General features: G+C 53.1%; 1 protein-coding gene across 5 annotated transcripts in view; it reads right to left on the bottom strand.

The window, feature by feature from the left end:
• The window catches only part of GDPD5 (glycerophosphodiester phosphodiesterase domain containing 5), a 90741-nt gene extending 79200 nt beyond the window's left edge, over positions 1-11541 (bottom strand). Inside the window, exon 1 of one of the 5 annotated variants that reach the window (XR_001826590.2) lies at positions 10797-11501. The gene's annotated coding sequence lies outside the window, so the exon portion shown is untranslated. Of the gene's footprint in view, positions 1-10796 lie in introns of all 5 variants that reach the window. The other 4 variants (XM_017533015.2, XM_017533011.2, XM_017533014.2 and 1 more) reach the window with 4 other exon arrangements.
• Positions 11542-24217: the final 12676 nt, after the last annotated feature.

The following is a 24217-nucleotide window of genomic DNA, read 5'->3' on the forward strand; positions in this document are numbered from 1 at the left end:
AAGGTAAGTGTTGCTGCTCTAACTTTTTAGGTGAGAAACTGAGGCTCAGAGAGGCTTGCCTCAAAAGAGGCAGAGCCAGGATTCAAAGCCAAAACTCTAACTCTGAGGCCCACACGCCTTCCTTCTTGGGAAGCACGCCTGCCATGGGCAACTCCCTGTGCCGTCTCGGATGCTTGGTGTGAGCTGGTGGACACCACAGGTATTCCTTTCAGGAAGGAGAGGGAGGGCTCACTTGCAGCCAGCTGTAAAGGGCTCTATGTCCTAGGCCTGCTGGCTGTGCCCCTGCAGAAAACACCTGTGGGGGCCTCCCACATGCTTTCTGTGCAAAGTGCCATGTCTTCTGTCTTTTCCCTGACCATGCCTCCTCTTGGGCAAGGCTCAGTCCCTGGTACCTCCTCTGCTCTTAAAGAAGAGCAGTTTGAAGGGATGCCCATCATTACATGCGCAGGCCTTCTCTGTCCTCTGCTCCCTGCTTGGCAGGAAGCCCAACCCCACCCAACTCCACACACAGACTCCTCATCACAGGACCCAGCAGCATTTGGTGGCATCTGCTGCACAGCCTGTCCCAGGCTTGCCCAGCCCCACATTCCTGTTACTTGGCATTCATAGGCTCCTGGGAGACCCTCTGAACTCAGAGTGGCATGGCTCATAGCACCCTGGGCATGGGGGACATGTTCTGGGTCCAGGGCTGTCCCCAGAACTGTGGCAATGATGGCCCAGCTTTAAGGAAGGTATACAATGTGGCCACATCAGGGCCAGCTCTGGGCTGGGGCCACTGCTCTGTGCACCTGAGTTCACCTGACAACAGTCTATCTGTGACTTCTGCTCCACTCCAGAGGTTCCTCTGTCCCTGACAGGGTAACCCCAGAAGCCACCTGTAGCTTGCTTTGGGGGAGGAGGCAGAGATGGACAGACGGGTACCTCCAAAACTCCTCTCCCTGAAGGGTCTGTGGTGGGTGGGCTGCTGACTCATCTTTGGGGTGATGGCTGAAAGCCCCCTCATTAAGAGGTACAATAAAAACAGACGATCTTTAAACTGTGTCCTAAGGACGGTGTGTTCAGTGGATTCCCCGGCTTTCAATGGACAGAGTGAGTAGGTGTCTTTGCTTTGCCTCTCCTGAGCCACTCTCCACCTTGCTTGTGGCCCTGGGAACGGACCTCCATGGACTGTAATGGGCTCTGTGCTGCTGGCTTCCAGGGAGGTGCACCCCACAGGAAGCACCAATGCAGGACTGAAGGAAAGAAAGTTGAGGCCTCTCCCCTGTGAGGCCTCCTGGGTTGACTGGGCCCCGGCACTGATGGCCACAGCTCCTGTCCCTATAGCTGCCTACTTCTCTTGCTCCTTCAGCCCTGAGTGGTAACTGTTCCCAGCCACTGCTAGTCCCTTGGTGCTGCACTGTCCCATGTTAATTTGTCACACGCCTAATGCCTGAGCCAGTCACTCTGGGTTGATGCACTCTCACTGGCTGTGCCAAGGCAAGGAGACCAAGCACTGCCACCAATGGCCCCTTTTGGAGCCTTCCTCTGTACAGCTGTCAAGGCCTCCTCTGCTCTTAAAGAGGAGCAGTTTGAAGTGATGCCCATGATTACATGTGCAGGCATCCTTAGTCCTCTAACTTAGCCTGAGCCTGGTGGGGCTGGGGAGGGGAGCAGGTTGGGGGAGTGCTCGGACAAGCCAGTGAAGAAGGAAGGGGCCGGAGGCAGAGGTCAGCTCCCCAGCAAGTATACTCACCAACAGCTTTTGAGTGTTTAGTAATATGGTAGGCACTGCGCTCCACATACCAAGAACTTTATTTGCTTCTCAGGCAATCCCAGGAAGTCCTTCCACCTAATGCATTTTACAGGAGCGACAACTGGTGCTCAAAGAGATAAAATGATTCTTCCAGGGTCATCCTGCCAATAAGTGGCAAAGCCAGGACTCAACATAAGTTTTCTGTCTTCTGTATGGTAGACACATTGGACAGCGATAACTGGACTTGAACAAGCCCTGAGAATGACCTCAATACGGCAGACACACCTGAATGCGGTTTGGTTCTGAGCTAAGGAATCCAGGAGTAGCCAACCCAGAGATCCATTCTTTATCTATGAGGAACATCTGAGCCCTCAGCCCATCCCACTGAATGTGTGAGCCAAACAGAGGATTCAGGCCTGCTGTTTTGCGGTAAATGAAGGTTGCTAGGTGAAGGTTGTTAGGGGGAGGTGCTAAGTGAAAATGCTCTAGAAACTGCACACTTTTAGGCTGGGCACGGCGGCTCACACCGATAATCCCAGCACTCTAGGAGGCCGAGGTGGGTGGATTACCTGAGGTCAGGAATTGGAGACCAGCCTGACCAACAAAGTGAAATCCCATCCCTACTAAAAATACAAAATTGGTCGGGCATGGTGGCACACGCCTGTAATCTTAGCTACTTGGGAAGTTGAGGCAGGAAAACTGCTTGAACTCAGGAGGCGGAGGTTGCCGTGAGTGAAGATCGCGCTATTGCACTCCAGCCTAGGCAACAAGAGTGAAACTCTGCCTCAAAAAAAGGGGGCAGGGGGCAGGTGTGGTGTCTAATACCTGTAATCCCAGCACTTTGGGAGCCAAGGTGGGCAGATCACGAGTCAGGAGTTTGAGACCAGCCTGGCCAACATGGTGAAATCCTGTCTCTACTGAAAATACAAAAATTAGCTGGGCGTTGTGGTGGGCACCTGTAATCCCAGCTACTCGGGAGGCTGTGGCAGGAGAATCGATTGAACCCAGGAAGTGGACGTTGCAGTGAGCTGAGATCACGCCATTGCACTCCAGCATGGACGACAAGAGCAAGACTCTGTCTCAAAAAAAGAGAAAGAAACTGCACACTTTTTGCGAGTGGCTGTGGTTCTTCTGTCTGGCTGGCAGCCACTAGACTCTCTCCCGTACACGTGAGCCCCAGTAAAACCCCATGTCTTGTTCACTGGCTCTGAGTCTCCTCTTTGGCCTCTTGAACCTGGTGCCATCCTCACTGGCGTCAATAGGGGTCTGCCGCAACACCTGGGCACTACCTTGAAATAATTTTTTTTTTTTTTTTTGAGACAGAGTTTCGCTCTTGTTGCCCAGGCTGGAGTGCAATGGTGCGATGTCGGCTCACTGCAACCTCCGCCTCCTGGGTTCAGGCAATTCTCCTGCCTCAGCCTCCTGAGTAGCTAGGATTACAGGCACGCGCCACCATGCCCAGCTGATTTTTTGTATTTTTAGTAGAGATGGGGTTTCACTATGTTGACCAGGATGGTCTCGATCTCTTGACCTCGTGATCCACCCGCCTCGGCCTCCCAAAGTGCTGGGATTACAGGCGTGAGCCACCGCGCCCGGCCTACCTTGAAATAATTTTAGTGAACTGGCTCGCAATCACAGCAGAGCTGGATGAGTTAAGTGGGGTCAATTATTGGTGAGGACTTGCACAGAGGCCTCCAATGTTCCCTGGACACCCTCCCCTGGATTAAAAAAAAAAAAAAAAAATCCTCTGACATTCTTCAGTTCTCTCAGGTGGGACAGAGGCCCCAAGCAGGTGGTGCAGTTGGGTGTCCAGGTTGGAAAAACAAGCAGATTCAGACAAGGCTTCATTGTTAAGGAGAGTCTGACACTTTGACCATTAAATCAAAACCAAGCAAAACAAAATACTTACTGCCTTGTCTTATCTTAGAAAGGGGACAGTGGGAAGGGCCCTGGGCTGGGTGTTGATCCCAGCCCAACCAGAGCCAGTCTCAAAGATCTGGCCTCAGGTGGCTGGGGCAGGGAGTTTAGGGTGTCAGTCCAGCCCAGCGTCAGGTATGGTACGGGTGCTTGCCATGTGTGGCCTCGTCTGGCCTCCGTGGCCCTTTCAGAGAGATCGCTGTTATTGTCATTTTTCAGAGGAGGAAACCGAGGCTCTGAGAAGGCATGCAGGAAGCAGCTGCATGCTGGAACCCAGGTTAACTGGATTACCAAGTCTTTCCACTCCCCTCATCTCTGCAGGGAGGGAGGTCCTGCGGGGAAGGGGCAGCCCCGGAAGGAATGAGCTCCTTGTCCTGGGGATATGCAAGTATCATCTTGGGACACTGTGGGAAGCAGGCTGCAGAGGGCAGCTCTCAAGCTGGAATCACCAGGGGAGCTTCAACAACTACTGATGCCTGGGTCTTGCCCCAGAGGTTGTGGGGCCTGCAGGACTTTTAAAAGTTTCCCAGATGATTCTAATGTGAAGCTGCCCTTCTCACCTCTGAAAATCCCCAGCCCCGTACCTCTCTAAGGAAAGAGGGGATTTATTACCCTGACCCCATTTTACAAAACGCGCAGAAGTCAAGCAAAATATAACGGTGTTCTCAAGGCTCCACAGCCAGCAACAAATCGAGGGAGCATGAGGGGTTCCCTGATTTCAGACCGCCCATGGGGTGAGCTCCTTCAAGACACTTGAAGGGTCCCAGCTCCCTTGTCAGTGGGAGAGAAGTTTCTCTTTGAGCCTCCTGGGTGGGAGGGTGAGACACATTCTTCATGGCATTTTTTTAAAAGAGTCCACTCGTTCAAAAGCTAAACAGCTGCAGGATTAACGCTGGAAGACCCCTCTGCTTGCTGGCGTGCCTTGGGAGCAACAAGATAAAAGAACTCAAAGCAGGCCTGTTTATCATTTTCTGTAGGAGATTTGGTCACAAGCCTAGGAAGAGCTGGGCCTCTCAGACCAGCAGCCCACACTTCCTCCCCACCTGCCTTTTCACCTTCCTCATGCCCTGAAAGCAGAATGTCACAGATGGAGAGACGGTGTGGGGTGGTGGGAAGTGAAAGGCCTGTGGAGTCCAGTGGTCCTGGGGTCTGCCCAAGCTCTTCCCCTTGCCAGCTACCTTTGGAGAAGAGCTACTCCTCTCTCAGCCCGTTCAGTGCTGACCTCACAGCGGTCCAAACTCAGCAACACCAGCACCACCTCCAGGAAACCTTTCCTGACTCTCTCCCCAGCTGGCGCTGGGCAACCCCAGGCCCCTGGCCTTCCCTGTCACATTCTGTATTGTCACTGCTTCTGTGTCCTCCCATCCCTACCAGGCTGTTCATTCATTCATTCCACAGAGCAGCTGCCCTCTGCCTGGGATTCATTCCAAATGCCTTTCCCAAGCACCTGTTTTCTCTAAGATCTCCTGCTAGCTGCTGGAGATACAGATCCTAACAGCTAACCTGCACTGAGTGCTCATTATGCGCTGGGCATTTTTTTTTGAGTGCTTTACATGTATAATTCATTTCATCCTCACAACTCTAAGATGAAGATGCTATAATTATCCCCATTTGACATAGGGGGAAACTAAAGCCCAAAGAGGTTAAATCACTTGCCAAGTCATTTAGCCCTACTCTGTGCTGCCAGCCACAGATGCTGATGGGCCCAGCCCCTGCCTCAAGAGCCTACTTGTTACAATTTGGAAGTTCTGCATCTATGTGTTTGCTTGTTTAATGCTGTTCCCCCACAGGCTAGAATCTCCAACAATGTTACATTTTGGTTGGATGTGTGTGTGCGCTGGAGGGTACAGTGGAGGAGACCAAATACATACTGCTTCCCTTTAAGGAAGAACTCACACTCTCTGCCCAGCATCTGCTAGCTGGACACCAGATGGCTCCTCCCACCTGGGTCATTTCTGCTATGGAAGCCTGAGAAGAAGACTCAAGTCGCCAGTTCAGTCCTGCTCCCTGCCTGAACCTAGCTCAGGACCTTCCAGGCCAACAGTGCCTGCTTACACACCACTGTTCATAGGGAAAGTGGTGGGAATTGTGTCTCTGCAAACCCCAGCTAAGTCCCCCTAGGGGAAGCCTCCCTGCCACCTGGCATGCCCTCCCTCCTGCCATCACCCACTGGACTCTTCCATCAGTTTCTTACTGAGTCACTCATTCACAAAGCCATCAAGGGGATGGGCAAGAGGACTCATGCTGATGGAGTACTCACCTGTGTGCTAGGCCTGGACAGGCATCTCACTTTCTTCATCTCATTTAATAAGTTATTATCAGCCCCAATTTACAGGGAAAAAAGAGAGGCACAAAAGTTGAGCAAGCTGTCCAAGGGGCAGCTTGCACTGCCTCCCTTGGCCCGAGGGGTGCAGCTCTGTGCCAGGCGCGCTGCTGGGCACTCAGCAGGATGGGAGGATTGGGGGGCACAGAATCTAGTTTTGACAAGCTAGCAAAGGAAGCAGACCAAGCAGAACCCCAATCCACAGACCATAGTCAGTGAGCAGAGGGCCGTGGCTCAGCAGCAGAGGAGGCTTGAATTCCACCTGCATGGGAGGAGTCCTGGAAGCTTACAGAAGGCGGCATCTTTGGGCCTGGTTGGACTCCTTACTGCTCTTTCCCATGGTCACAGCAGGAGAAAGGGCAAGCCTTGGCCTCAAAGCTCTGGTGCCCAGTGTGTGTTTGCCACCACCCCAAAGGGGGCAAAGGGAGGAGAAGCTGGCTGCCCTGCCAGTGACCCCGCTGTGGCCCGGCCAGCCTGCCTCCAGTCCTGCCAACCTGGCCTGGCCCAGCCAGCTCCCAATCACAGGGTCTTCTCTGCCAGCTAATGACCATGCTGTCTGCAGCTCAGGCCACCACCCTCCTTCGGGCAAGGCAGCAGCTACCCACAGAGTCTGCTGGCCCAGACAGCAGCCAGGCCAAAAATCACAGCTGCCTGTCACATCACATCCTCTGGCCCTGGTGCTGTGGTCTCCTCCTCCTCCTTCCAGGGTCACGAAGGATGCTGTAGAAAGCTGGGGCTACAGGGGAGCTCAGACCTCACCCTGCTTCCCCTGGACATGAGCACACCGGACCCCAGAGAGGGGCCAACTCATCTCAGGTCACACAGCCAGCCAGCCAGCCTGTGCACAGCCTAGGGCCCACATCCTTCCTGGGCCCCATGCTCAGTCCATTGCCCTTCCTTAGCCTTGAGAAAAAGCCTTGTCCAGGCTTTTCACACGCAAAGTATGCTTTCGAGGTACTTGTGTGGAAGTGAGACAGGACATCTTCTAAGCACAGATTTACAATTCAAACAAATGCAGCTTGGCTCCCTGATCCCTACCTCCAAGCTGTGTGACCTTGGGCAAGATCAGGTACCTCTCTGAGCCCCAGTTTCTAGGGGATAACAGTAGCTACCTCAGGGAGTTTGTGTGAACAAGAGTGTCTATAAAGCATTTAGCACATTGTCTGGCTCATAAGTACTCAGGAGTATCTGTTACTGTTGATATCATCACTGTAGTATTGTGTGGATACATTTTACAAACTGCAAAATGTTATGGATGGTAGGTATTATTTTTTACTATTACTGTTGAGCATTAAAGATTCAGAGGGGGCATAGCCAGAGAGTTGGGTAATCCAGGAATGTTTCTGAGGGAATTTATGACCTGAGTCAGGTCTTGACAGGTGGGGAGATGAGTGGAAAAGAGGCAGGGATGGCGGTTCTGATGGGAGGAACCACAAGCAAAGGGGCTGCGATAGGGCCACATGTGGTGTGTTTAGAAGACAGTGCAGAGCAATGAGCCAGAGGGCAGGGCAGAGGCTGTGGTGGGCATGGACCTGAACATGATAACTAGGGCCTGATCTTCATCTTACAGGTGGTAAGGAGCCATAGAGGCTTCTAAATGGGGCTCCATTAAGCTTTGTGAAATGTGAGTTCTGTCCAACGTTCAAGGCCCTCTCCCATCTGAGCTTTTATCCCTCACTAACTCTACCAAGCCAGCCTCCTTGCCCTAAGTTCTCCCTGCCTCTTGGTTTACCACGCCATCCCACCTGCCCCGCCACTAGCCCACCCATGATTCACACTCACAATGAGGCACTCCCTTGTTGAGTGCCTATAGTGTCATGTGTTTCACACATGTGACCTCAAGATCATCCGTAACAGCCCTGAGAAGTGGACATCACAACCCTCATTTCACAGAGGAGGAAATGGAGGCCTGATGGGGTCAGGTGTCTTGCCCATGCTCTCACGGTGAGAAGGTGACACAGCCAGGATTCATTCTTGGAGGGATGTCAGGACCTCGCCCTCCACTTAGAGCAAGTGGCCTCTAGCTCCTGCTCAGACAGCCACCTCCCTGACAAAGCCTTCCTGGTTGCCCCAGTCCTCAAGGGCCTCCCTTCTACCCCTTTCTCCCATCTACCCCCCTTACCCCTCCCCCTCACCACCTCTCTGGAATCCGAGGCCCACTTGATCCTAGCTCAGCTAGCCTGGTTCCCAGTGTCACCTGTGGGACTATCTGGCCCCCAAAAGGAGAGATAGGACATCATCAACCCCAGCTCTCTCCTGTTGGGGGCCAGATGACACTTTCTCCCTGTCCTATCCTGCCTGCCCCCCCAATATCCAAGACTGCTAACAGCACTAGACAGGAGCCCCCACCTCCTCTGGTGGGGTTCAGAAACTCACTGAGCATAGAGCTATTTCCAGAGCCTGCCCCCAGCTGAGGGGAGTAATAAATTATTCACTGCACCTTGGTACCTAGGGAGGTCAGACAATGGGCGGGATGGAATGGACACTAGGTCCGGGCACCACAGCCCTGCCAGCAGGAAGCCAAAGGAGGGGGTAAGAATCCAGAGCCCCATGCCAGTGTCCCCAAGCAGACTGATTCTAGAGGCTATGAGACTAGGGGAGTGTGACCCACAACACAGCCTGAGCTGAGCAAATTTAGGTCTCTGAGCCCGCAACCAGATCCTGCGTTCTAATCTAAGACAAGTCTGAGAATTTCCCCAGACTTCCTGATCAAACTTAAGCTTCCTTTTCTTCACAGGGATGGAAATGGATATTTGGCCAGGCACTGCATCTTTGTAGCTCAGTTAGTCCTCACAACAATTTGCTAAAGGAGGTATTCTAATTTTACAGGCTCAGAGGGATGAAGTGATTTGCTCAGTGCCACTCAACTAGTGGGAGGCAGAGCAGACTCACGCCCACCTGGTCTGTCTGATTTACCACTGTCTGGGGCTCACCAGTTACTGTGGCACAAGGCTACCGCTTTGCCCGTCTGGGTAACTTCCAGGGCACCTGGTATGCAGTTGGCACTCAAACAGTTCTGCAAGCAAACTCAAAGGCCCTGAGTACGTGGTTTTGCCTCTCCGAGCTTCAGTTTCCCACACAAGACTGAGCCATTAATAACCTGCCCAATCTTGGCAAGTACAACATACCCCTTAACACTTGACAGCTGGAGGCGATGGACCCATTAACTGAGCAGGTAACACACAGCCTGCCATAACCCATTTTAAGATGGCATTTGGAACCATGGATGCATCAAGAGGTCCCAAGCAACTCCACAACCCTCCTCTGCTCCACTCCAGGTTCCAGGCTCTCTCCACATTATGAAAGGAGCTCACAGATGTGAAATTATTCCATCAAAGAGCTTTGTTTAGATATAGGGATTATTGTGAGGATTTGACTCCCTGGATGGAGTTAGGAGGTAGAGGGAATCCCAAGCCCCTCAGTCACCTTCTCTTTTGGGTTCCCCCAACCCCTCAACCCCCAGGGATTGAGATTCCAGACTTCCACTGACCTCTCACCACCCTCCTCCACCTTCCAGGGTGGTTTCCCCTTGACTCCTGGGAGTTGGGCACATCAAGAGTTAACTAGTCCTAGCCAAGGCCACAGGGCCAGACCAAGGCCATATCCCCTCCCCCTCCCCCTCCCCACACAGAACAAGAGCCCACAGAGTCCATGCCACGGGCTCTTTCACAACACCCCTCTCCCTACATGCCTCAGGGGCAGCAGCATCCCCAGCCTGGGAATCAAGACACCTGGGACTGTGCCCCAGCCCTGGCAGCCCCCAGCCTTGGGACGTTGAGCAGGCCCCTCCCTTCCTGGGCAGAGGTATCCTGCAGGTTCCCGTGCCATGGAGAGAATGAGGTTGGACCTTCCATTTGGGCCAAAGGCTATGGTGGGGCTGCAGGCATTCCTTGGGGTCCCAGCACCAACCACACTGAGTCTCACCACAGCCTCATACATGATGGCCCAGATCTCACATCAGGGATAGGGAAAGCCCCAGCCACCTAGCCAGAAGATCCTAACTAGGAAGGAGTGTGGATACCTTGAAGGATGCTCAGGAAGGTTTTCTCAAGTCTACTACTGGCTCAAGGACTTACTGGCTTTAGGACCAGACAATTGACACTCCCCTCAGGCGGGCCTCAGTGTCCCCATTAGTAATGTGAGGGGGGTAAGCCAAGTGAGCCCCATCTCCAGCCACCCCAGAGGGGCCACATCACCAGCTCTGAGGGACCCTTACTTGGGGATCTCTGCAGTGAGTTCACCAACAGATAAGCACACCTCAGGACCTCCAGAGTGTCTTAGAGACCCTGGAGTCTGACACACAAGGACCAGGAGCTGCTGCTCTCACATCCTGGGCACACAGGGAGGCAAGCTTTGGAACTGGGAAGCTTCCCACCTCTGCCCTCAACTCTGGGTCACCTTTCCTAGGGGGTGACATGGCCAGGGAGCGGGAGGCAAGAAGCCACTTCCTCAGCCTTAGGATCAGCGCGCAAATGCTCTGCTTCTTTCCCCTCTATCCTCTCCCGCTTCCCCAGTCTCTTCCCCGCAGTGAAAAGAGAAGGTCATTCAGCCCCGTTAAGCCTCAGTTTCCCCATCTGCAAGCGCCGATAACAATACACAACACCTATTACAGGAGCAGCAGTGAGCCTTAGGCGGGGCAGGTCGCGGACCCGCACACAATGGGCGCTCAATAAGTGCCCGTTTTCTCTTTCCCCTCCCCTCCCGCGCCCCCTCCCAGCTAGTTCCAGCCTCTGCCTGTCCTCCCCACCGACAATCCCTCCGCTGCCCCCCGCGCTGCCGCGATGGGGTCAGGGACCGCTCCTGTCCCGCATCCGGGGCTCTCACCTGCAGCCTTGGCTCTCGCGGACCGCCGGGACAGAAGGGGTCCCCTGTGTTATCTTCGGGGCAGGCGCTGAGTCCCTCGCCTGAGGAGGGAGGAAGGGGGCAGCCTGGGCTCGCGGCACCAGCCCGGCGGTTCGGTCCGATTGTCCTGCCCGCCTAGGACCCCTCACGGAGCGCACGACCCGGCCGGGGATTCCCGGCGCTCGCGCGGTTCCAAGTCCGAAGCACTCGGGCGGAGGCCACTGAAGGTTGGGGTCTCGTGGAGCCAAAGGCGGGGGGCGTCCGGGGTCCCGCACACCGGAGTCGAGGGCCTGGGGCCACCCTGCGCTAGCCCCGGGGCTGGGGCTCCGACCCTCACTGACAGAAAAGCGCGGAGCGACCCCGCAACCACGGACCGCACCGCGGGGTTAGGAGCGTCCCGCCCCGGCGCAGCGGGTCAGGGCCGGGGCTCCGCGCGTCCCGGCCGCACACGCCGGACCGCTGGGCTGGGACCGGCAGGGCAGGGCAGGCGCCGGCGGGGAGGCGCGGCTGCCGGAGCCCCGCGGGGAAGTCTTTCCAGGTCCCGACTCCGCTCGCTCCGCAAAACGGGGCGGACCTCGGCACGGCGGCCGACTCCCGGGCTCCCGGCCGCGGCTCCACTTCCTCCTCTTCCCCAGCTCGCTCCCCGCTCGCTCAGCAACGCGCCGCCGCCACCTCCGCTGTCAACCCCGCCGCCCACCCCCACCGGAGCCGCAGCCCGAGCGCAGCCGAGGCAGCGCCGCCTAGCGCCCGAGCGCCCGAGCGCCAGGCAGAATGGCCCCGCCTGGAGTGGGCGGAGTCAGCAGAGACCCTGCCTCGGCCGGCTGCGGGCAGGGGCGGGGCGCACGCAGGCTCCCCTCCCCGGCCCCGCGTGGGGCCGCAGGAGCCAATCCGAGGGTGGGTGCGGAGCGGCGCCCTCCGAACGCAGACTCTACCTCGGAGAGGGCGGGGCGGACAATGGAGAGGTGCGGCTGCAGGAGGACAATGGCTGGGCTGGGGATTCGGAACGGGCCCAGCCGGGGAGGGGTTGGCCTCGGGACCCGGATGGAGGGAGAGGTGCGAGGGCTGGCTAGTCTGGGACGCGAGCACGGGGACTGCTGTGTTGGAACTGCGGGGGTCATGGGAAAGGAGCACTGGGCGGGGTCGGAAAAGAAGCTGGGGCGAGGCAAGGTGGAGGCGAGGGGGGATACTCGAGGCCGCGGTCCCAGGGATGCTGCAGCTTGCCCGCCGGGGTGGTGGGATGCCACCGTCACCTTGCTCCTCCCCAGTTTCTAGTCCCCGGCACTCAGAGGTGAGAGTTGGGCTGGGAAATGTTCATATTCCAGAAAGCGGTGAAAAATAAGTTTTTGGAAATAAGGAGTGAATTTGTCTTCCGCAAGTCTCCCTTCCCCGCACCCATCCCCGGGAGGAGCGTCGTGGTCAGTTTTAAAAATACAAACTCAGCCGGGCGCAGTGGCTCAAGCCTGTAATCCCAGCACTTTGGGAGGCTGAGGCGGGCGGATCACGAGGTCAAGAGATCGATACCATCCTGGGCAACACGTTGAAACCCCGTCTCTACTAAAAAAAAAAAATACAAAAAATTAGCTGGGCATGGTGGCACGTGCTTGTAATGCCAGCTACTCAGGAGGCTGAGGCAGGAGAATTGCCTGAACCCAGGAGGCAGAGGTTGCGGTGAGCAGAGATCATGCCATTGTACTCCAGCCTGGGTAACAAGAGCGAAACTCCNAAAAAAAAAAAAAAAAACTCAAGAGCAGAGTTTTGTGAGGACACACACTTGGAATCGTGATGCATCTGCGGTCTGCTCCCGCCCCTTCCCACCCCGCACAGTCGGTGCAGGAGCCGTCTTTATTTATTTATATTTATATTTTATTTTATTTTGAGACAGTGTCTCGCTCTGTGGCCCAGGCTGAAGTGTAGTGGCACGATCACGGCTCACTGCAGCCTCGAACTTCCAGGCTCAGGAGATACTCTGGAGTAGCTGGGACTACAGGCGTGCACCACCACATCCCGCTAGTTTTTTTATTTTTTGTAGAGACAGGGTCTCACTATGTTGTTCAGGCTGGTCTCGATCTCCTGGGTTCCAAGATCCTCCTGCCTCGGTCTCCCAAAGTGTTGGGATTACAGGCCTGATCCCTACGCTTGACCAAGGAACCATCTTCGGTGTGTCTGCACAGAACCAGGTGCAGAGAAGACACTGGAGGGAATTGAAGTATGAATGAAAGTTTAATGTGTCCCAGTGGGGGAATGGGGTAGTAGCCATGTGAAAGCCACTAGCTGGCCTGGGGGGCTAAAGAATGTTGGTGGCACAGTACAGCCTCTTTGTAAGCCTCACACCAACCTTATGCTGTGATAGGTGCCCCATTTCACAGAGGAGGACTCAGCACAGAGAGGCTAAGTGACATTCTTGAGACCACACAGCTGGCACAGAGTTCTATCCACCCATCACTATCAAATTCCAGGGTAAAGCTGTGTGGCTTTAACAGGTTACACTCCCTCTGTGAGCCTCTGGTTCCTCATCTGTAAAAGGAGAATAAAGGTGCTACCTGACAAGGAAACAGGCGAGGGACTGGGCCGGCAGCAGGCTTCAGATGATGAAGCATGGGCATTCCCTGCAAATAAAACGGCATCAGACTATGGCTGAGAGACTGGTTGGAAGAACAAAGAAGAGGACTTTAGCTGGAGGCTAAAGTTCAGGCTGTGGACTTGGAGGTGCCCTCTCTTCTTATGAGAGATGGGGCATTTATCCAACAATTATTTACTCGACACCTACTCCGAGAATTATCACCACCTCCAAGAAGCCTTCCTAAACTCCCCCAGGCTGCTTGCCTTTGGTCTGAGCTCCCTCAACTTGAAGGTTCTGTAATGATTGATTTCCACGTCTGGTTTCCCTCCCACTCACCACCGCCCAGCCTGGTTCGTGGCCTGCCCTTGTGAGATCCCAGCGCTGGGAGATGAATGAGGCTCTCAGAGAGTTCTCTGGCTGTCCCTGCTGTGAGAGCCTGCTCCGGCTCAGATGAGCAGGATGTCAAATGAAAAGGAGCTTTTCAGAACAGACCCCCCATGGCCCCTGAGGCGCTGGGGTGTGTAGGGGAGGCATGGCCAAGGCCATCAGGAGGTGACCAGCAAGCATTTGCCCCCTGGCCACTCTTCCAGAGGGGAGGGGGTCTTGTGAGCTGGGGAATCCAGCCTTTTGGTGGCTGAGGAGTTCCATGAAGCATGACAGAGGTGGTCATGGTGGCTGGGCTGCTCGGAAACATTAGCCTTTTCTGCCTAATGCTCCACTGCTTCCAAGAACCTTCTACCTTCCTTATGTTCTTCTCACCAGAGACAGCAGCTTCAGTTTCAGGCCCCAGAGCTGTTAAAACACAGATCCTCCCAATCTTATGGCAAATAGACATTCACTTTCACGCCTCCATTTCTATTAATAATTTTCCAGTTTTTGTTTTTTGTTTTTTTTTTTTTTGCAGTTTTTCTTAAATAGGGCCACTGAACTGTATGAGGTGCCACACCCCAGGATGTCTACTTCCAACCAATTCTTCCACTGCGTCCATACATGCAGGCCCTGTGTGAGGCATTGGCAGGGACGCTCCTTCCTCCTGCAGCTCCCCGTCTGGTGGAGTGGTTGGGCTCCACCGAGCTCATCAAGCCCTCAAAATGCTTTGTGCTTTCCTACCTCTCTGCCTCCATCCCTGCCAGCCTGGAGTCCTTTCCCTGTCTCTCCTGCCTGCATGTGTCCCGCCTGCGCAGTGGGGATCTTCTCCATCCTTCAAGGCCCTTCTCACAAGCCGATGCCTGAGAAGCCTGCCCACTTCTCCCAGTGGCAAGCACGGCTTCTTCCTTTGGGGCCTGTGGCACTGAAGGCCCTTGGTGCCTCCTGGGAACTCTGATGCCTTTGGATCTGGGCTGCTGTTGATGGGTCAATTTTCCCACCAGATTATGAGCTTTTGGAGGGCAAGGGGTGGAGTCTGATTTCTCTGCCCCAGTCCCTCCTTCATCAACCTTTCCTGAGCTGGACAAAGTCCTCTACCAGACATTGGGTATCCAGAGATGGGACAATCAGGTGAGAACCTGCCTGCGTCATCAAGGAGACCCCCAGTCCCAGAGCTGTCTGCATGAAGGTGTGTACCAAGTGCTTTGTGAACAGAGGAGGCTGCCTGATTCAGCTGGAGGAGGGCAAGCTGGGTCAAGGGCAGCTTCACAGGGAGGGTGACACTGGGATATCTAAGAAGCAGCACCTGTCAAGATAAGGAGGGAAGTGTCTTCTAGGCAGAGGGAACATTGAGCACAAAGGCATGAAAGTGGGAACGGGCAGGTGGGGTGAGAAGTTAGGTGCATTTAGGAGAACGGAAATGGCGGAGGGAGAGGTGGTTTGCACAACAGAGCAGTTAGAGCACAGACTTTGGAGCTGCATGACTTGGGTTCAGTGACACTACCAAGTACTAGCTCTGCTGTCACTCAGTGCCTCAGTTTCCTTAGCTGTAGCGTGGGGATAATCCCAGTACTTACTGTGTAGGATATCTATAAGGATTAGGTGAGAGAATTTTTGTAAGGCACCTAGGGTAGTGTTGATGACACACGTGAGCCCCTGGGAGTGTTAGGTAAATGAGGGGGAGCCGGAGAGGCCATGTTAGGTGGGGTTTGTGTTTGGACTTTATCGGGAGGCCACTGGAGCATTAGCAGGGAGGGGAGGTGAAGGGGAGTGGGAGGCTTGGCTTGGACCCAGCCTGTTCCACCCACTCCCGTGCATCCAGAGGGCATCCCCAGCCCCCCTCCTCCCTGCGCCTCCTCCTCTCTGGCCTTTCACTGCCCTCAGTGGCCCTGTGGCCTCAACTGATGTATAATGGGGCTGTTGGAGCAGGGCCACGCCCACCCCAGTACACCTGGGGGAAACTTTATGTTCCAGTTTATTGCCAAAGGAGGTCAAGCAGGGGTTCCTGGGGATCCGGGACACCTGGGCAGGGTGAGCCTCTGAGCTGTCACCTGGATTACACAAGGTGGATCTGGTAAGAGTGTGTGTGTGGAGTGGGGAGTGGAGAGGGGCTGGAGGGCACTCGCGTGGCCTGCAGAGCCAGTTGGATGTAGGGCACTGTGGGCTGTGACACTGTGAGCTTCGGAGCCAGCTGCACTCCTGGCCCAGTCACCTTCCCTCTCTGTGCCTCAGCTTCCTGTGGGTGAAAGGGAGATGAAAATAGTAGCTCCTTCAGGCCAGTTAGCTCAGTTGGGAAAAAAAGGAAAAGAAAATAGTGGCTCCTTCAAAGGTGGTAAGGATGAAAAGATCAAATATCCACTCAGTGAAGCCTGAGGTACATGGTGTCTATCTGGGAGACCAAAATCAATGCTGTAGTACCAAGGCTGAAAGGTCAAGAGAGCCCGTGGCTGGAGAGCGAGGCGGGGGAACGTGTCACACAAGGTCGTAGTCAGTCATGAGCTGGCCTCTGTGCCAGGCGTGGAGGGGAGATGTGGGAGGGTTTCGCAGGGACAGCAAGGTCATATGTGCTTCTCAGAGATCACTGAGGCAGGGAGACAGACCAGGGCCTGTTTTAAGAGTCAAGGTGACAAGGAGAGGTGCGAGTCTGAACCTGGGCCCCAGCTGTGGCCCAAGTGGGGTGGGTGGCATCCAAGAACATTTACAGGGAAAGAGGCACGAGCTACTGATTTGTGTCATTGTAGGGCAAGAGTGAGCTAGAGGTGCCTGGGTGACCCTGGTGGTGCTGTTTCCTGGGGCAGGGAGCCTGGAGATGCAGGTATGGGGAAAGGTGATGATGTGGGTTGGGGACACAGTGAGTTTGAGGGACCATTGGGGGATACATGTGATATGATACACATAGTAGAGCTCTGGGGGACAAGGCAGAGCTTGAGTCCTCCTCCTGCGGGTGGACAGCCTTTGGGAGGAGAGGGTGAGTGGCCCCTAGGAGGGAAGTGTGGCTCCCCACAATGAAAACCAACAGGGAGGGGGTGTGCATGGGGATGGAGCCTGAGGAAGACCCCTGTGAGGGGGAGAAGAGGACAGTGGGGACTAGACACTGAGAGGAGAGAGCGCAGGGAGAGGTTAGCCAGGGCCAGGAGGACCAGGAGGGAGGCGTCCTCTGGGGTGCACCGTTGGGACTGTGGGTGACTTGGGAAGAGTAGTGGCGTAGGATGGGAGGCACGAACAGGGGCTCACTTGGTGACAGGGTGGATAGCCCCTTTCAGGGCAGCCGACAGGGCAACATGGTTGGATGGCAGTTGGGGGTAAGGCAGAGTCAAAGGAGGGTTTTGGTTTTTGGTGTTGATTTTTGGAGGAGGCTTCAAGTTAAAGCTCTGTGAATAAGGGAGGGGCTGGAGGCTGACCTGGGACTGAGAAGAGGCCGTACTTGGGGGTTGGGGGCAAAGACCAGTGGGGACAGGAGAGAAAGATCTGAATTGGCCCCTTCTTACTTAGTAGAGGGGGCTTTGGGAAATGTCTGTGTCAAGTTAATAAAAAATGGTATCATGGCCGGGCATGGTGGCTCCTACCTGTAATCCCAGTACTTTGGGAGGCCAAGGTGGATGGATCACTTGAGGTCAGGAGTTCGAGACCAGCCTAGCTAACATGGTGAAACCCCGTCTCTACTAAAAATACAAAAATTAGCCATGTGTGGTGGTGCATGCCTGTAGTCCCAGCCACTCACAGGCTGAGGCATGAGAATTGCTTGAACTCAGGAGGCAGAGGTTGCAGTGAGCCAAGATCATGCCACTGTACTCTAGCCTGAAAAAAAATACCTGACCCTGGGTCACTGCTCAGGCTCCAGTCTTGCGAGGCTGGGGAGCTTCACATTCTCTCACTCTAGATCCTGGAAGCTTCCTCTCCTACTGGTTCTTGTCGCCAGCCAGTGGGAATAACCGAGGTCACCATAATGGCATGCTGACCCTTCCCCAGAGCCTTTGGATGCTCACTAGAGGAGCTATCTGCTTTGTCCTCACCATTGTGAGTTGCTGGGGTCTGCTGCTCTCCATCCCCAACCATGAACTTACCAGATTGATTTCTGTGTCCCAGCACAGGGTGTGGTCACACCCAGCAGCTGGCACTCAATGTCTTTTAACTGTAGAAATGCGGAGGGAATGCCTTCATTTGGCTGCCTGTGCTGCCCCCTGCTGTCTGATACTGGTTGGTGCAACACTAGAGGGCTGGTTCTGGAACTGGATGGTTTCAGGACCCCTTTTCCTGCCTAAAAATTGTTGAGGACCCCAAAGAACGTCTGTTTATATGTTTGTTTTATGTCTATTGGTATTTACACTAATATAAATTTAAATTGATATGTTTTTAAAATATTCATATTATATAATTAAAATAATAAATGTAGTATAACATATTTTTAGGGGAAAAACCCTCTACTTTCCAAAATAAAAAATTAATGAGAAGAGTGGCATTATTTTATGTTTACAAATTTCTTTAGGATTTTAATAGAAGACAGCTGGATTTTCAAACACTCTTCCACGTTTAATCTGATGCAATATGTTGTTTTAAGTGAAGTTTATGAATAAAATACAGGCTTACACAAATACATAGTTGGATAAGAGATATGTTAACAGCCCTTTCAAATAACTGTAGCTATTCCTTTTTTTTTATTTTGTAGGGGCAAGATCTTGTCTGTCACCCAGGCCGAAGTACAGTGGCACAATCATAGCTCACCATAACCTCAAACTCTTGGGCTCAGGTGATCCTTTCACCCCAGCCTCCCAAGTAGCTGGAACTACAAGTACTCACCACCACACTCAGCTAATTTTTCTTTTTTCTTTTTTTGGTACAGATGGGGTCTCACTATGTTGCCCAGGCTGGTCTTTTCCTGGCCTCAAGCAGTCTGCCTCGGCTTCCCTAAGTGCTGGGATTACAGGTGTGAACTGAGCCTGGCTATTCTTTTTTCATACAAGCCAAAACTTGACAAGTGCTGGTTTTTTGAAGGTTAGTTGTGATCAGAATCTGAAACTCTATTAATGAAATTTTGATGTTCAATTACATTAAAATACGTTAGACTCTTTTGCATTTTGGATGTATCTTTTGCCCAAGCATGATGTTATAACTTAATGCACTGGCCCTTTGGGGAAAAAAAAATGGTTCACGGAGTTACGCACATCTTCCAAATATTGACAAATATTAGTATACTATGTTTTAAAGATCACATTAGATAATATCAACACCGATCTCATCAGAGAAGTCTTTAAGTCCTTAACGAAGGGGTTTTACGTCCTTGAGCACCATGTTTATGTTAACAGGCATAGGTCACCCTGCCCCGGAGCATGAGGCGTGGAGAGGCCTTCCTCTCAGAGGCCCCCCGCAGCCTGCCACCGTTTGTTGTTCCCTGTTTATGTGTCACTCATAACCAATTTATGTAGGCACTCCGTACGTCCTTTCTCCTTTGCTGCTTTTCCCAACATTAGGAAGCTGCCAAGGTCACCGTGGTGAACGCAAGGTTTCTAAAACTCTAATTTTCACTTGAAAGCTTGGATTTCGTCATTAGCAATGACTACTGTCAGTTTGCCATGAAAGACAGACTCATTTTATTCATTCTTGAGAAAATGTCTGCCAGAGACTCAAGTCTGCATAAGCATAATTTATCTGTCAGTATTTCTTTCAAGTCAAAATGGTGTTCCATGAGAGAAAGTGGCTAGTTAAGCTCATACTTCAAACAAGCACAACTGCCTTTCCTGGAGACAACCATTGTGCTGCATCGGATGTGGGAGAAGTGCTCTATGTGCTTCCCAGAATATTAAAAAGAAGGATATTCAAGGGTCAATATTTAGTGAATGGGATCATTTTTATTGCTGCAGCAAACACTTTCCTGGTTGATGTGGGAGTGTTTTCCTGCGAGGGCGTGGCAGTGAAAAATGCGATGGCTTCCTGTGCATCGCACTGGAGGCCGCTGCCTTGGCTTTTGCATCATCACGGAAATGTCAACCCAGCAAAAAAGGCAAATGATGCCTGACTCTCATTATGAAGAGTTTTGACCTTGCAGATTTCCCTGGCAGGGCCCATACTCAGCATTCATTTTTTAATGTAACGTTCTCATACCAGAAGCAGGGCTCAGTCACCCTGGACACCATTTCTAACACAGTGCCCCACCCGAGTGGCTCTGGTTGGTGGCTGGAGATAAAATTAGAAGTTTCTGTCCCACCCAGCAGGCTGGCTCCTGGCTTTCCCGCTGCTTCCTTTAAACGGACCATTCAGAGATGAGCTTGTAAACTGAAAGTGACCACCTCTCAGTCACAGTGTGGCCAACTGGAACTAGTGCCTGTGTGCTTTAAACCCACCAATTAAAGTTCCCCGAGGGAAAGCTGGACACCCTCGACCCAGTATACGCAGTGGCCCACGGATCTCATCTCTTTCTGCCTTCACTCCCTGACCTGTGTGTGTGTGTGTCTGTGTGCGTGTGTGAGAGAGACCAGAGTGTGTGCTCTCCAGGGTCTGCGAATACTAGATAACTCTTACACTTTCACACTATGGTTTTGTCCCCTGAAGGTGAGGCCACTGAAGGACCCATGCAGATGGGTCCCCTCCCTATTGGCGCTCTATTTTCTGGGTCTCTCCACTGCTGGGAACATTAGCTACCAGTTAAATTGATAGAGTTTCCTTCAAAACATAGCCCTGTGACATCCCCTCAGAACAGAAGGGCATCCTTATCTCCAGGAGCAGCAAGGGAGGGGGAAGGAAGAGGAGAGTTGCGAGAAGACACCTGCCCCTCTCATCACCTGCTTAAGAGGCACCCATGGGCACTGTTCAGGGCCAGAAATGAGAAATACCTCAACCAGCCAGTACCATAGGGTGGTGGCAGTAACCCTGGCTTCCTAGAATAACTCAGTTCCAGGAACCTGTGCTGAGCGCCCAGTCCATGGCAGACCCGAAGCTGGCACTAGAGATGTGAAATGCAATCAGACCCTGTGCTCTGCCTTTGAGGACTGCTCACTGTAGTGGGGGAGACAGGTGTGCCACATCAGTAATAAAAATAGCCTCCTTTATTTGTGTTGACTTTATCAAAGGAAATTTCATAAATCCAAAATGCCATCTACTGCTTCCTCCTGGGGTCTCTTCTTTGTCCCAACACCCCCGCCCCTAACACCGGGTTCTCTTCTGATTGTTTAGTCAGTTCTCTTTGGTTTGTGGCAGAAACCTGAGTTGAATGAGTTTCAGCATAAAGCAGAAGTGACTGCAAGGATATGAGAGAGTCTCCGAAGCTCCAAGGACAGGGATGAACAACCTTGAGATGGGAACAAAACAGGGCCATCAAACAGGACCAAGATGAATGTTATTATTTTTTGAGATGGAGTCTTGCTCTGTTGCCCAGGCTGGAGTGCAGTGGCGTGATCTTGGCTTGCTGCAACCTCTGCCTCCTGGGTTCAAACGATTCTCCTGCCTCAGCCTGCCAAGTAGCTGGGATTACAGGTACCCACCACCAAGCCTGGCTAATTTTTGTATTTTTTAGTAGAGACGGGGTTTTGTCATGTTTGACAAGCTGGTCTTGAACTCTTGACCACAGGGAATCCCAAAGTGCTGGGTTTATAGACATGAGCCACTGGGCCCAGCCAAGATCAATATTATTATGGCTCACCTACCCCAAGAGAAGCGGGTTTCCATCTCTGTCCTGGTTCCAAATTCCTAGGAAGAAGGTGGTTGGCCCAGGTTGGCTATGGTCCTCATCCCCCCTCACAGGGACCAAGAAGGAAGGACGTGCTACCTGTATCTGTACCTGCAGACGGAGGGAGGGAGGGGCAGAGGCGGTCCCTGGGAGAGGGTGCTTTCGGACAGTCTACCCAGTGTCCTCGCTCTGATCTGTGCACACGCATGCCTCTGTGCAGTCATAATGAGGTTTATTTGTGATATTGCAGACTTTGCTTATTTTACTCAACATTATTGCATGTATATTTCCAAGCAATGCACATTCACTCACTTGTGACTTTTAATGTGACCTTCTGTGATTATGTCCCCTACTTTGGTGTATAGGTCAGCTGCAATGATAATGCTATTAACAACTCAAAAATCTTGTTGGCTGATAAAACAGTACATACATCTTTCCTGTCACAGGCCTGCAGGGGGCCTGGAGTGGTGGGGAAGGTGGGCTGGAGTGGCGGAGGGAGGGGGAGGAGAGCTGGGGTGGTGGGGAGGCTGTTTCCAGCTGCTTCTCTGGTTCAGGGCTGTCCCACGTGTGTCTCATTCTGGGATCAGTGCCTCCCCAGAGCATGTTTTTCTCATGGTGACGGCAAAAACTCAGGAACTGCAAACAGAAACTCACCGTGCCTCTTAAGGCCTATGCTCAGCACAGTTATACTATCTCTTTTTGCCCATGTTCCATTGGCCAAAGCAAGCCACAAAACCAGTTCCAATCTCAGTAGGGCAAGGAAGTACACTTCCCCTCCCCCCATGGACCACGGCAGTGGTGGAAGGAAGAGCTGAGGGATAATGTGGCCCACTACACTTGGTTATGTGGGAGGTCAAGGCGGGCAGATCACTTGAGGTCAGCAGTTTGAGACCAGCCTGGCCAACATGGTGAAACCCTGTCTCTACTAAAAATACAAAAATTAGCTGGGCCTGGTGGCACATGCCTATAATTCCAGCTACTCCACAGGCTGAGGTATGAGAACCAGGAGGCAGAGGTTGCAGTGAGCTGAGATTGCACCACTGCACTGGAGGCTGTGTGATGGAGTCAGAGTCCTAAATAAATAAATAAATAAAGCTACTGGGGTGCCCAGGCCCCCAACTCGGGGGCTTCTATCTCCTGAACATCTCAACATTTTCCATCCAGTCCTTGACGCTGTGGCTCCCCTAATCACCTCCAAGGCCAGGGCCCATCATGTCAGCCTCCTCCGTGCTCTCCTGCCTCCTGTCTTGTCCTCTCCTATTCGCTTCCCACTATTTAATTCATTCCCTTGATTAAAACTCCTCCGTGGCGCCACTCTCCCCTGGCTCTCGACAGCACACACCGGGCCCTCTACACCCAAGTCAACCTGGAAGACACAGCTCCCGTGTCTCCTCCTCCAGGAAGCCTCCCTCTGACCGTGAGGTGGGTCTGCCATCTGGGAAGGAGAAAGGGAAGGAAGGATTAAGTAGAAAGAGCCTGAGACTGCACCGCAGCTCCACGAAAGTCTCAGCCAGCCCAGTGGGGAGGCCCAGAGCACAAATTAGCTGTTAGCGGTGGGGTATGGTGGCTCACACCTGTAGTCCCAGCTACTCGGGAGGCTGAGGCAGGAGGATCACTTGAGCCTGGGAGGCAGAGGTTGCAGGGAGCTAAGTGAGCTGAGATTATGCCATTGTACCCCAGCCTGGGCAACAGAGTGAGACTCTGGCTCAAAAACAAACAAAACCAGTTAGAGGAGACATCTGCTGGGCAGAAAAGGCCAGGCCTCCTTCTCCCACTGAGCTGAGTCACTGGCTAAGGCTGCCCAAGGAGAAAGTGGCCTTGTCAAGAACGTGGTGGCAGGTCCCAGGGTGTTGCTGCTGGGGTCTGTGATGAATGATACTCCTGCTCTACACTCTCTTACAGGAAGATCTGAGCGGCAGACCTCCATGGCTTGATGGATGTTCAAGATGGAAGGAATTTAAGAGATGCTCTAGGCCAACAGCTGACATTTTTTTTTTTTTTTTTGAAATGGAGTCTCACTCTGTCATCAGGCTGGAGTACAATGGCACCATCTCCACTCACTGCCACCTCCGCCTCCTGGGTTCAAGCATTTCTCTTGCCTCAGCCTTCCGAGTAGCTGGGACTACAGGCACGCACCACCACACCAGCTAATTTTTGTATTTTTAGTAGAGATGGGGTTTCATCATATTGGCCAGGATGGTCTTGATCTCCTGACCTTGTGATCCGCCCATCTCAGCCTCCCAAAGTGCTGGAATTACAGGCATGAGCCACTGTACCTGGCCAAGCTGGCACATTTTACAGATGAGAAAACTGAGGTTGGCTAGAGGAAGTGACTTGCCCAAAGCCACCCAGCATGTAAACCAACATGCAAACCCAGGCTCTGACTCCCAAGTCTGCACTCTTCTGAATCTTTGCTGACTCAAAGTCACAGTGGGACTAGAGGGCAGCGGTGGGAGAGTGGCAAGGCATGGCTTCAGAACACAGTGTCACTCCTCACAGAAGCCCTCCCTGGACCCCAAGCTCTTGTCTGGGCTCCCCAAGGCCTGTGTCCACTCATTTACCAGTCAGTTCTGTGAATGTCAGCTGGTGTGTCTGCTTCCATGCGGCCATGTCCCCAGCACCCAGCATGGAGCCCGGAACACAGTGCTATCTGCAAAGGTCGTTGTGACCTCCTGTTTCTGTCCTGGAGGGCTGGACTGCTCCCTCGCTGGGCAGCCCAGTCCTCCAGGACAGAAGAGCAATTGGTTTCCCTATTCAGTGCTTCTTTCCTTCCTTCCGTCTTATTTTTGTTTAGTTTTGTTTTTGTTTGTGTTGTTG

Source organism: Cebus imitator, unplaced genomic scaffold (genome assembly GCF_001604975.1).
Source record: "Cebus imitator isolate Cc_AM_T3 unplaced genomic scaffold, Cebus_imitator-1.0 Scaffold79, whole genome shotgun sequence".
Classification (NCBI taxonomy): Eukaryota; Metazoa; Chordata; class Mammalia; order Primates; family Cebidae; genus Cebus; species Cebus imitator.